Genomic DNA, 13,130 nt, shown 5'->3' on the forward strand with positions numbered 1-13,130 from the left:
CCAAGTCCGCACGGAGCCGTTGCAGCGACTTCCTGAGGTCCCGATACTCCTCCAACCGCCAGGACAGCCTTGCCCCGAGATGATCTCCTCACCCCCGCGACTGTTTGCATATTCCCAGCCAGCTGGGATGACCCTCTACCCCCCGCTGGCATGCTCCGGGAGGTAGAGGTCTGAGGCTCCATCCTAGGATGGAACCCCCCTCAGGGTACTTTCCAAGCCCAGGCAGATGGTATGAGGCCTGGGCAGATAGGATAAGGAAAGTCCCTGGATCCAAGGCCTGCACGGTAGTCTCAGCAGCTCTCTCCACACGTCCTACTCCACCCACTCCAGAGCTGCACTGACTATTCTGCTGGTGGTGTCACTGTGTACATACATTACATTACTTATCCTGTACTGATCCTGAGTTACAGCCTGTCTTATACTCTGTACATATCTAATGTGGGCACGTTAAGTCAGGACACATTTTTATCCTCTGGATGTAGTCATCCACTGCTAGAAAGCAGAGATCTTGAAATGGTGATGCACTGAACCATTAAGTCTATTAGAAAGTTGCAGAAGTTTTCATTCTCTAATGATTAAGCGTTATTTATATAAAACCCCTATAACACGGGCCCCCGCAGTAAAGGGTTACACGAATAGACGTGATCTGAGGGGGTTTCATGGCTGCGCGGGATGAATCAGGATTCGCAGCGTCGCCCCCGTACAGAGGAGATGAGAGCTACGACCACCGGCTGTCTGTCACTTCACAGATTGGAGATTCATCTTCTTTCTTGTCGTCCGGATGAATGGAGATTCCGCCCGGGATTCCTGGAGAATATCAATCAATCTCATAGATTAGCAATCAGCGCCTGACGCTTCGTCTCTGATCACAAAGTAACCAATCCCAGAGCTGGAAGCTGCGTTCACCATTCAGCCGGGAGGCTTTCTGCTGTGTGACATCTCTGCTCGGCAGCCGCACTTCCTTTTGCATGATTTGTGAGGATAATTACAATTGTCAGGATGAACATGACAACATCAAGCGCTGCTGGATCCTCCCGGCCGAGAGCGTGCGCCGCGTTCTACCTCTCATCTACGGACGCTTTAAGAGCACTGGGGGGATGGGGCGGCTGCGTCTACCTATAAGCATGACAGCCACGTGGGTTTGAAGCCAGTTCTTCCATTAGAGGATTTCTGCATGCAGGAAACGCGTCGCCGTCCACTCCGGCACTAGTTACCGGTTCTGCGCTCTTCACAAGGCGCGGAATGAGTCCTCCTTAGAGGGGGATTATATGGAGATGAAGCTTATTATACAAACAATGAGAGGGAGAAACGGGGAAATGGACTCAATCAGGTCTGTCCGGAATTGGTCTCCCATACAAAGTGCTCACCTCCCCCCACCATAGACGAGGGTCTCTATACCCGGGGGTGGACATTGTGCAGAGGTGACACCATAGTAAAAAAAAAGAAGATCCCACTGGGTCAGCGATAGAGAAACATTGAACATTTACATTGATGGCTTTGGGCCGAAAAACACTTCTCTGTATTCAATGAAGTCAAGCAAATGGCAGCAAATCTGCCCCCCCTCGAGTTCAAGGGCCGAAGGGGCAGTTATATGCTAATGAGGGGCCAGAAGAGGCCGATATATGATAATGAGGGGCCGAAGAGGCAGTTATATGCTAATGAGGGGCTAGAAGAGGCCAATATATGCTAATGAGGGCCCAAAGAGGCAGTTATATGCTAATGAGGGGCTAGAAGAGGCCAATATATGCTAATGAGGGGCCAAAGAGGCAGTTATATGCTAATGAAGGGCTAGAAGAGGCCAATATATGCTAACAAGGGGCCAAAGAGGCAGTTATATGTTAATGAGAAGCAGGAAGAGGCAGTTAAATGCTCAGGAGGGTCTGGAAGAGGCAGAAATATGCTAATGAGTGGCCAGGTGAAGGCGGTATATGTTAATGAGGAGCTGAATAGTTAGTTATATGCTAATGAGGGGCTAGAAGAGGCAGTTGTATGCTAATGAGGGATTAGAAGAGGCAGTTATATGCTAATGAGGGGCCAAAGATGCAGTTATATGCTAATGAGAAGCCAAAGATGCAGTTATATGTTAATGAGGGGCAAGAAGGGGCAGTTCTATGCTAATGAGAGGCTGGAAGAGGCAGTTGTATGCTAATGAGGGTCCAACGATGCAGTTATATGCTAATGAGAAGCCAAAGATGCAGTTATATGCTAATGAGGGGCTAGAAGGGGCAGTTATATGCTAATGGGAGGCTGGAAGAGGCAGTTATATGCTAATGAGGGTCTGGAAAAGGCAGTTATATGCTAATAAGGGTCTGGAGGAGGCAGTTATATGCTAATAAGGGTCTGGAAAAGGCAGTTATTTGCTAATGAAAAGCAGGAAGAGGCAGGTGTATGCTAATGAGGGGCTGAAGATGCAGTTATATGCTAATGAGGGTCTGGAAAAGGAAGTTATATGCTAATGAGGGTCTAGAGGAGGCAGTTATATGCTAATGAGGGTCTGGAAAAGGCAGTTATATGCTAATGAGAAGCAGGAAGAGGCAGTTATATGCTAATGAGAAGCAGGAAGAGGCAGTTATATGCTAATGCGGGTCTGGAAGAGGCAGTTCTATAATAATGAGGGTGATGTAGCACATTACCTACCACCCAGGGGGCAGATTTTCTGTAAATGGCGCTTGCTCTTGGCGCAGTACTTCTGAAGACCCATCGTCACTTTTATCAACACAAACCACGTTTCTTCTTTGAGTCGGTGAATGGCATCTCATCGATTGCAAACAGTTTTAATAATATAAGAAATTTCCACCACGGAATCTGGGGCAAACCTTTCAACATTTTCTCCTTCCCCATAACATTTTGGGCCACAATGCCATCATAAGAGTGTCAGTCACACTGCCCCCATTACAGTGTCAGATACAGTGTCCATAAGAAATTATAGTTACAGACCCTCTTTGAGAGCACTAGGCACAGTGCCCCATAACAATGTTAGCCAGAGTACCCTCATTACAGTGTTAGCTACAGTGTCCATAAGAAATTATAGTTACAGACCCTTTTTGAGAGCGGTAGCCACAGTGCCATTATAAGAGTTAGCCACAGTGCCCCATAATAGTGTCAGCCAGTGTCCCCATAACAATGTTAGACAGTGTCCCAATAACAGTGTCAGCCATAGTGTCCAAATAACAATTTCATCTACAGTGTCCCCATAAGTGTCAGCCAGAGTACTTCCATAACAGTGTCAATCACAGTGCCGCAACAACAGTGTAAGTCACATGAAGCGCCTCTCCTGACAACCCCTTCCCCGGACATTATTCAGGAGCCTTCAACACATTCCCCACTATGATGTGTACCAGGATAATGGCACCACCTGACGCCAGTCTTATTGAATTTGCCCCAACATTTCTCTGCAGCCACGCGACATTACCCCCTATAACCTGGGTCTGACCCGTATCACCCACTCAATGACTCATGGAGCTGGTGCTCAGGTGTGGGGGTGTACATACTTATATAATAAGAAGCCGGCTGTGGTTGCACAGGTCAATGGATTGAGCTCAGTTATAAACACCACATGCGCTGGTCATCCGGATCATCTCGTGTTGACGCCTGTTTACCGCGGATAGGGCAGTTAGATGTGATTAGTAGTGATTTACATTATACACCTGCTGGGACGGGCAGCACTTGTATTAATCACAGATGATCGGGTTAGGGTCAATTTGTGGTCCTGATCATGATCTCTGGGGTCACACATAATACTGCGCTCCTGCCCTGGCCATGCTGCTGAATTACTGCAAAGTATTGCCGTTCGGGAGTTTGGAAAAGCTGGGTGACTACTCTAAGGTGAGCTGTTAGAGGGACACTTCACTTATATAACAAGAAAGGAGATGAATGAGGAAAGGGTCAGGAAGGAAGAGGACAGGACGAAAGGGACAGGTGAGAGGAGGACAAGAGGGAAGAGGGCAGGAGGGAAGAGGACAGGACGAAAGGCACAGGAGAGAAGAGGACAGGAGGGAAGAGGACAGAAGAGAAGAGGACAGGAGGGAAGAGGACAGGAGAGAAGAGGACAGGAGCGAAGAGGACAGGAGAGCAGAGGACAGGAGGAAAGAGGACAGTAGAGAAGAGGACAGTAGAGAAGAGGACAGGAGAGAAGATGACAGGAAGAAAGAGGACAGGAGAGAAGAGGACAGTAGAGAAGAGGACAGGAGAGAAGAGAACAGGAAGAAAGAGGACAGGAGAGAAGAGGATAGGAGAGGAGAGGACAGGAGAGAAGATGACAGGAAGAAAGAGGACAGGAGAGAAGAGGAGAGTAGAGAAGAGGACAGGAGAGAAGAGAACAGGAAGAAAGAGGACAGGAGAGAAGAGGACAGGAGAGGAGAGGACAGGAGAGAAGAGGACAGGAGACAAGAGGACAGGAGAGAAGAGGACAGGGGAGAAGAGGACAGGAGGGAAGAGGACAGGAGGGTAGAGGACAGAAGAGGACAGGACGGAAGGGATAGGAGGGAAGAGGACAGGAGGGAAGGGGAAAGGAACAGGAGAGAAGAGGACAGAAGGGAAGGGACAGGAGGGAAGAGGACAGGTGGGAAGAGGGCAGATGGGAAGAGGACAGGAGGGAATGGGACAGGAGGAAAGGGGACAGGAAAGGGAAGAGGACACTAGAGAAAAGGAAAGGAGAGAAAAGGACAGGAGGTTAGAGGACAGGAGGGAATGGGACATGAGAGAAGGGGACAGGAGGGAAAGGGACAGGAGGGAAGAGGACAGGAAGGAAGGGACAGGGGGGAAGAGGACAGGAAGGAAGGGACAGGAGGGAATAGAAGAGGACAGGGGGAAGAGGACAGGAGGCAAGAGGACAGGTGGGAAGAGGACAGGAGAGAAGAGGAGAGAAGAGGATAGGAAGAAAGGGACAGGAGGGAAGAAGACAGGAGAGAAGAGGACAGGAGAGAGGAGGACAGGAGGGAGGAGGACAGGAAGGAAGAAGACAGGAGAGAAGAGGACAGGAAGAAAGGGACAGGAAAGAAAAGGACCGGAGGGAAGCAGACAGGAAGGAAGAGGACAGGAGAGAAGAGGACAGGAGGGAAGGGGACAGGAGAGAAGATGACAGGAGGGAAGAGGACAGGAGAGAAAAGGACAGGAGGGAAGGCACAGGAAGGAAGAGGACAGGAGCGAAGAGGACAGGATGGAAGAGGACATGAGAGAAGAGGACAGGAGGGAAGAGGACAGGTGGAAAGAGGGCAGGAGGGAAGAGGACAGGAGGGAATAGGACAGGAGAGAAGATGACAGGAGAGAAGAGGACAGGAAGAAAGGGACAGGAAAGAAAAGGACCGGAGGGAAGCGGACAGGAAGGAAGAGGACAGGAGAGAAGAGGACAGGAGGGAAGGGGACAGTAGAGAAGATGACAGGAGGGAAGAGGACAGGAGAGAAGAGGACAGGAGGGAAGGGACAGGAAGGAAGAGGACAGGAGAGTAGAGGACAGGAGAGAAGAGGAGATGTGGGGCTGGGGGGATGACTGTAGGACAGGTGAATACAATTTATTGTTCTCTGTTATCAGACATGTCAGGCTGGTAGAGGATTACTGTAGGACAGGTGAATACAATCTATTATTCTCTGTTATCAGACATGTCAGGCTGGTAGAGGATTACTGTAGGACAGGTGAATACAATCTATTGTTCTCTGTTAACAGACATGTCAGGTGGGAGAGGATGACTGTAGGACAGGTGAATACAATCTATTGTTCTCTGTTATCAGACATGTCCGGCTGGGGAGAGGATGACTGTAGGATAGGTGAATTCAATCTATTGTTCTCTGTTATCAGAAATGTCAGGCTGTAGAGAGGATGACTGTAGGACAGGTGAATATAATCTATTGTTCTCTGTTATCAGACATGTCAGGCTGGGGGAGGATGACTGTAGGACAGGTGAATATAATCTATTGTTCTCTGTTATCAGACATGTCAGGCTGGGAGAGGATTACTGTAGGACAGGTGAATACAATCTATTGTTCTCTGTTAACAGACATGTCAGGTGGGAGAGGATGACTGTAGGACAGGTGAATTCAATCTATTGTTCTTTGTTATCAGACATGTCAGGCTGTAGAGAGGATGACTGTAGGACAGGTGAATATAATCTATTGTTCTCTGTTATCAGACATGTCAGGCTGGGGGAGGATGACTGTAGGACAGGTGAATATAATCTATTGTTCTCTGTTATCAGACATCAGTGGCGGATTAAGTAGACCATGGGCCCTGGGCTGTTACCCATAGTTGGGCCCCCCTTCTCCACCGCCGCCCTGTAACTATTGTTAACACTTCCTTTTTGTCCAGACATTAACAAATGGGTGTTACTACTCCCCTTGTCAAAAGGCTGTGTCCCCACATACTGACAGTCTCCAACCATCGCTGACAGTATCGCACCGTGTAGGGACACATTCTCCTGACAAGGGGAATAGTAACACTTATTTGTCTATCAGTCCTGGACTGCACAAAGACTTTGTGAAATACAAGGATTTCCTATAATAAACATGTCAGTAGATATGACAGATTGTCTATAAATCTAGTGACTCACAGGTGACGATGTAGTTTTTTTCCTCTTCTCCATTCAGTCCAGACTTCATGACGACTTTTCCCGGCCATGACCCATTTCTGCAGAATTTGCCACTCAGATGTCTTTGGCTCCTCACTTTTCCAACATTTCCCCACCTATAAACAAAGATAATATTATCATGGTGCCACACACTGTGCCCCTAAATATAATAGCACCAAACACTGCGCCCCTGAATAAAATAGTACAAACACTGTGCCCCTAAATATTATAGCACCATAGACTGCGCCCCTGAATATAATTGTGTCAAACACTGTAGATAGCACCACACACAGCCCCCTGTAAATAGCGCTACACAGTCCTCCCCCTCTGTAAATAGCGTCACATAGCCCTCCCCCTCTTGTATATAGTGCTACACAGCAATCCCCCTTAGATATAGTGATACACAGCGCTCCCTTCTATATAGTGCTATACAACAATCCCCCCTCGTATATAGTGCTACACAGCGTCTCCCCCCTTGGACCTGCAGCTCTTGTAATTTCTCAGTATAATGTCCCCCGTAGCTGCCCCCACAGTATATTGCCACCCATAGCTGCCCCCACAGTATAATGCCCTTCATAGCTGCCTCTACACAGTATAATGCCCCCATAGCTGCGACACAGTATAATGCCCCCATAGCCGCGACACAGTATAATGCCCCCATAGCCGCGACACAGTATAATGCCTCCATAGCTGCGACACAGTATAATGCCTCCATAGCTACGACACAGTATAATGCCTCCATAGCTACGACACAGTATAATGCCCCATAGCTGCTACACAGTATAATGCCTCCATAGCTGTGACACAGTATAATGCCTCCATAGCTGCGACACAGTATAATGCCTCCATAGCTGTGACACAGTATATTGCCTCCATAGCTGCTACACAGTATAATGCCTCCATAGCTGTGACACAGTATAATGCCTCCATAGCTGCGACACAGTATAATGCCTCCATAGCTGCAACACAGTATAAGGGTATGTTCACACGTAGTCAACCAAAACGTCTGAAAATCCAGAGCTGTTTTCAAGGGAAAACAGACCCTGCTTTTCAGACGTTTTTTTACCAACTCGCATTTTTCGCGGCGTTTTTCGCGCCGTTTTCGCGGCGTTTTTTACGTCCGTTTTTGGAGCTGTTTTCATTGGAGTCTATGAGAAAACAGCTCCAAAAACGTCTGAAAGAAGTGTCCTGCACTTCTTTTGACGAGGCTGTATTTTTACGAGTCGTCGTTTGACAGCTGTCAAACGACGACGCGTAAATAACAGGTCGTCTGCACAGTACGTCGGCAAACCCATTCAAATGAATGGGCAGATGTTTGCCGACGTATTGGAGCCGTATTTTCAGACGTAAAACGAGGCATAATACGCCTCGTATACGTCTGAAATTTGGCCGTGTGAACATACCCTTATATCCCCATAGCTGCGACATAGTATAATGCCTCCATAGCTGCGACACAGTATAATGCCTCCATAGCTGTGACACAGTATAATGCCTCCATAGCTGTGACACAGTATAATGCCTCCATAGCTGTGACACAGTATAATGCCCCATAGCTGCGACACAGTATAATGCCTCCATAGCTGCGACACAGTATAATGCCTCCATAGCTGCGACACAGTATAATGCCTCCATAGCTGTGACACAGTATAATGCCCCATAGCTGACACAGTATAATGCCCCATAGATGTGACACATTATAATGCCCCCATAGCTGCGACACAGTATAATGCCTTCATAGCTGCTACACAGTATAATGCCCCCATAGCTGCGACACAGTATAATGCCCTCATAGCTGCGACACAGTATAATGCCTCCATAGCTGTGACACAGTATAATGCCTCCATAGCTGCGACACAGTATAATGCCCCCATAGCTGTGACACAGTATAATGCCCCATAGCTGACACAGTATAATGCCTCCATAGCTGTGACACAGTATAATGCCTCCATAGCTGTGACACAGTATAATGCCTCCATAGATGTGACACAGTATAATGCCTCCATAGCTGACACAGTATAATGCCCCATAGCTGCAACACAGTATAATGCCCCATAGCTGACACAGTATAATGCCCCATAGCTGACACAGTATAATGCCCCATAGCTGACACAGTATAATGCCTCCATAGCTGTGACACAGTATAATGCCCCCATAGCCGCGACACAGTATAATTTCTCCATAGCTGTGACACAGTATAATGCCTCCATAGCTGTGACACAGTATAATGCCTCCATAGATGTGACACAGTATAATGCCTCCATAGCTGTGACACAGTATAATGCCCCATAGCTGCAACACAGTATAATGCCCCATAGCTGACACAGTATAATGCCCCATAGCTGACACAGTATAATGCCCCATAGCTGACACAGTATAATGCCTCCATAGCTGACACAGTATAATGCCCCATAGCTGCAACACAGTATAATGCCCCATAGCTGACACAGCATAATGCCCCATAGCTGACACAGCATAATGCCCCATAGCTGCGACACAGTATAATGCCCCATAGCTGCGACACAGTATAATGCCTCCATAGCTGCGACACAGTATAATGCCTCCATAACTGCGACACAGTATAATGCCTCCATAGCTGCTACACAGTATAATGCCCCCATAGCTGTGACACAGTATAATGCCTCCATAACTGCGACACAGTATAATGCCTCCATAGCTGCGACACAGTATAATGCCTCCATAGCTGCGACACAGTATAATGCCTCCATAGCTGTGACACAGTATAATGCCTCCATAGCTGCGACACAGTATAATGCCTCCATAGCTGCGACACAGTATAATGCCTCCATAGCTGCGACACAGTATATTGCCTCCATAGCTGCGACACAGTATAATGCCTCCATAGCTGCGACACAGTATAATGCCTCCATAGCTGCAACACAGTATAATGCCCCCAAAGCTGTGACACAGTATAATGCCTCCATAACTGCGACACAGTATAATGCCTCCATAGCTGCTACACAGTATAATGCCTCCATAGCTGCTACACAGTATATTGCCCCCATAGCTGCGACACAGTATAATGCCTCCATAGCTGCTACACAGTATATTGCCCCCATAGCTGCGACACAGTATAATGCCTCCATAGCTGCTACACAGTATAATGCCCCCATAGCTGCGACACAGTATAATGCCCCCATAGCTGCAACACAGTATAATGCCCCAATAGCTGCGACACAGTATAATGCCCCCATAGATGTGACATAGTATAGTGCCCCCATAGCTGCGACACAGTATAATGCCCCCATAGCTGCGACACAGTATAATGCCCCCATAGCTGCGACACAGTATAATGCCCCCATAGCTGCAACACAGTATAATGCCCCCATAGATGTGACACAGTATAATGCCCCATAGCTGACACAGTATAATGCCCCATAGCTGACACAGTATAATGCCCCATAGCTGACACAGTATAATGCCCCATAGCTGACACAGTATAATGCCCCATAGCTGACACAGAATAATGCCCCATAGCTGCAACACAGTATAATGCCCCCATAGATGTGACACAGTATAATGCCCCATAGCTGACACAGTATAATGCCCCATAGCTGACACAGTATAATGCCCCATAGCTGACACAGTATAATGCCCCATAGCTGACACAGTATAATGCCCCATAGCTGACACAGCATAATGCCCCATAGCTGACACAGCATAATGCCCCATAGCTGACACAGCATAATGCCCCATAGCTGACACAGCATAATGCCCCATAGATGTGACACAGCATAATGAGGTGACACAGTATTATGAGGTGACACAGAGGTGACACAGTATTATGCCCCATAGAGCTGACACAGTATAATGCCCCATAGCTGACACAGCATAATGCCCCATAGCTGACACAGCATAATGCCCCATAGCTGACACAGTATAATGCCCCATAGCTGACACAGCATAATGCCCCATAGCTGACACAGCATAATGCCCCATAGCTGACACAGTATAATGCCCCATAGCTGACACAGTATAATGCCCCATAGCTGACACAGCATAATGCCCCATATGTACGTACCTAATAAATAAAAAAACCAATTGCTTACCTAACCCGTTTCCCACGACGGTGGGGGATGCGATGCTTCTCCTCCTCTGCACTGTGCTGTGAGTGACTCCGTGCAGGCAGGCGCGATGACGTCACTACATCGCGCCTGCCTGCACCGAGCCGCTCACGGCAGAGTGAATGCTGGAGCGAGGCTCCAGCATTCAACCCAACTGAATATGCTTCCTGCAGACGCAGATTCAGTTGGAAGCGGGCAGCGCGGCAGCTAGCAGCGCTGCATAGTTTTTTAAGATAGTGTGCGGTTCGGGCTGCGATGGGCCCTCTGGCAGCCTCGGGCCCCGGGCGACCGCCCGAAACGCCCATATTATAATCCGCCATTGTCAGACATGTCAAGCTGGGAGAGGATTACTGTAGGACAGGTGAATACAATCTATTGTTCTCTGTTATCAGACATGTCAGGCTGGGGGAGGATGACTGTAGGACAGGTGACTACAATCTATTGTTCTCTGTTAACAGACATGTCAGGTGGGAGAGGATGACTGTAGGACAGGTGAATACAATCTATTGTTCTTTGTTATCAGACATGTCAGGCTGTAGAGAGGATGACTGTAGGATAGGTGAATATAATCTATTGTTCTCTGTTATCAGACATGTCAGGCTGGGGGAGGATGACTGTAGGACAGGTGAATACAATCTATTGTTATCTGTTATCAGACATGTCAGGCTGGGGGAGGATGACTGTAGGACAGGTGAATACAATCTATTGTTCTCTGTTATCAGACATGTCCGGCTGGGGAGAGGATGACTGTAGGACAGGTGAATTCAATCTATTGTTCTTTGTTATCAGACATGTCAGGCTGTAGAGAGGATGACTGTAGGACAGGTGAATATAATCTGTTGTTCTCTGTTATCAGACATGTCAGGCTGGGGGAGGATGACTGTAGGACAGGTGAATACAATCTATTGTTCTCTGTTATCTGACATGTCAGGCTGGGGGAGGATGACTATAGGACAGGTGGATACAATCTATTGTTCTCTGTTATCAGACATGTCAGGCTGGGGGAGGATGACTGTAGGACAGGTGAATACAATCTATTGTTCTCTGTTATCAGACATGTCAGGCTGAGGAGCGGATGACTGTAGGACAGGTGAATACAATCTGTTGTTCTCTGTTATCAGACATGGCAGGGTGGTAGAGGATGACTGTAGGACAGGTGAATACAATCTATTGTCCTCTGTTAACAGACATGTCAGGCTGGAGAGAGGATGACTGTAGGACAGGTGAATACAATCTATTGTTCTCTGTTATCAGCATGTCAGGCTGGGGGAGGATGACTGTAGGACAGGTGAAAATAATATATTGTTCTCTGTTATCAGACATGTCAGGCTGGGGAGCGGATTACTGTAGAACAGGTGAATACAATCTATTGTTTTCTGTTATCAGACATGTCAGGCTGGGGGAGGATGACTGTAGGACAGGTGAATACAATGTATTGTTCTCTGTTATCAGAAATGTCAGGCTGGGGAGGATGACTGTAGGACAGGTGAATACAATCTATTGTTCTCTGTTATCAGAAATGTCAGGCTGGGAGAGGATGACTGTAGGACAGGTGAATACAATCTATTGTTCTCTGTTATCAGACATGTCAGTATGGGGGAGGATGACTGTAGGACAGGTGATTACAATCTATTGCTCCCTGTTGTCAGACTGGGGAGGGTCTGAGTATTGTTTCCCGGCCACTATGATAAGTACTTGAATTTTTATATTATTTTGTACTTTTATTTTGCAGAGGTGGTGCCTGGTTTTTCGTCACTGACCCCCGCAGTCGCCTGCCATAGTTTTGTGTGTATAGTTATATGTACAGGACATAAAGTATAGTTTAGGGTGAAATGAGGAGGACGTTATTAGCAGCAGCTTCGTGATGGGATATTAAACTGTGACAATTTTACTATTGTCAATGGTCAATTTGTTTTATGGGGCAATGTGTTTGATCGCAGTTTAAGAGTCTCCCTCTCCGCGTCTGACGCCTTTTACTGTTGTGTAAGGGATTTCCTGCCTCTTCGGTTCAATGTGTTTAATCCCGAGCAAATGTTTCATTTATGTTAATGGAGCTTCGTGATGAACTCTCTACGGGGAGAGGAGGCTGAGGGGTCCCAGAAGTATCGGCCTCCGGGGAGATGGTTCCACTACACGACGCTGGTCTTACTGGTGCTGAAAACAGACGGAGAACATCTTCAGAGTGCAAATGAAGTTCAGCTGAAGTACAAAAGTGAGGAGTGCTCCATTATACCGGGAACAGTGTATCTGCCGAAGGAGAGTCACCCAAGAGCCATAGACCGCCATAGACCGCCATAGACACCAGATATCTGTCGGGGGTCCGGCCTATGCTGGTGGGATCTGCAGATAATGTAAGGTCTATGGTGGACTTTAGATCTTACATTACTGGGGGATCCCTTCAAAATGTTCTCAGGCTGCCCCCCAAATATCTCATGTCTATGGCCAGCTCTAGGTTCGGGATACACGATGACTTCTCCACTCAATGTGC

At 47.6% G+C, this 13,130-nt stretch overlaps 1 pseudogene; it reads left to right on the forward strand.

The window, feature by feature from the left end:
* The first annotated feature begins 3,873 nt into the window (after nt 1–3,873).
* Nucleotides 3,874–13,130, forward strand: part of LOC142652277 (uncharacterized) — a 202,562-nt pseudogene continuing 193,305 nt past the window's right edge.

The sequence above is a fragment of the Rhinoderma darwinii genome, chromosome 5 (genome assembly GCF_050947455.1).
Source record: "Rhinoderma darwinii isolate aRhiDar2 chromosome 5, aRhiDar2.hap1, whole genome shotgun sequence".
Classification (NCBI taxonomy): domain Eukaryota; kingdom Metazoa; phylum Chordata; class Amphibia; order Anura; family Rhinodermatidae; genus Rhinoderma; species Rhinoderma darwinii.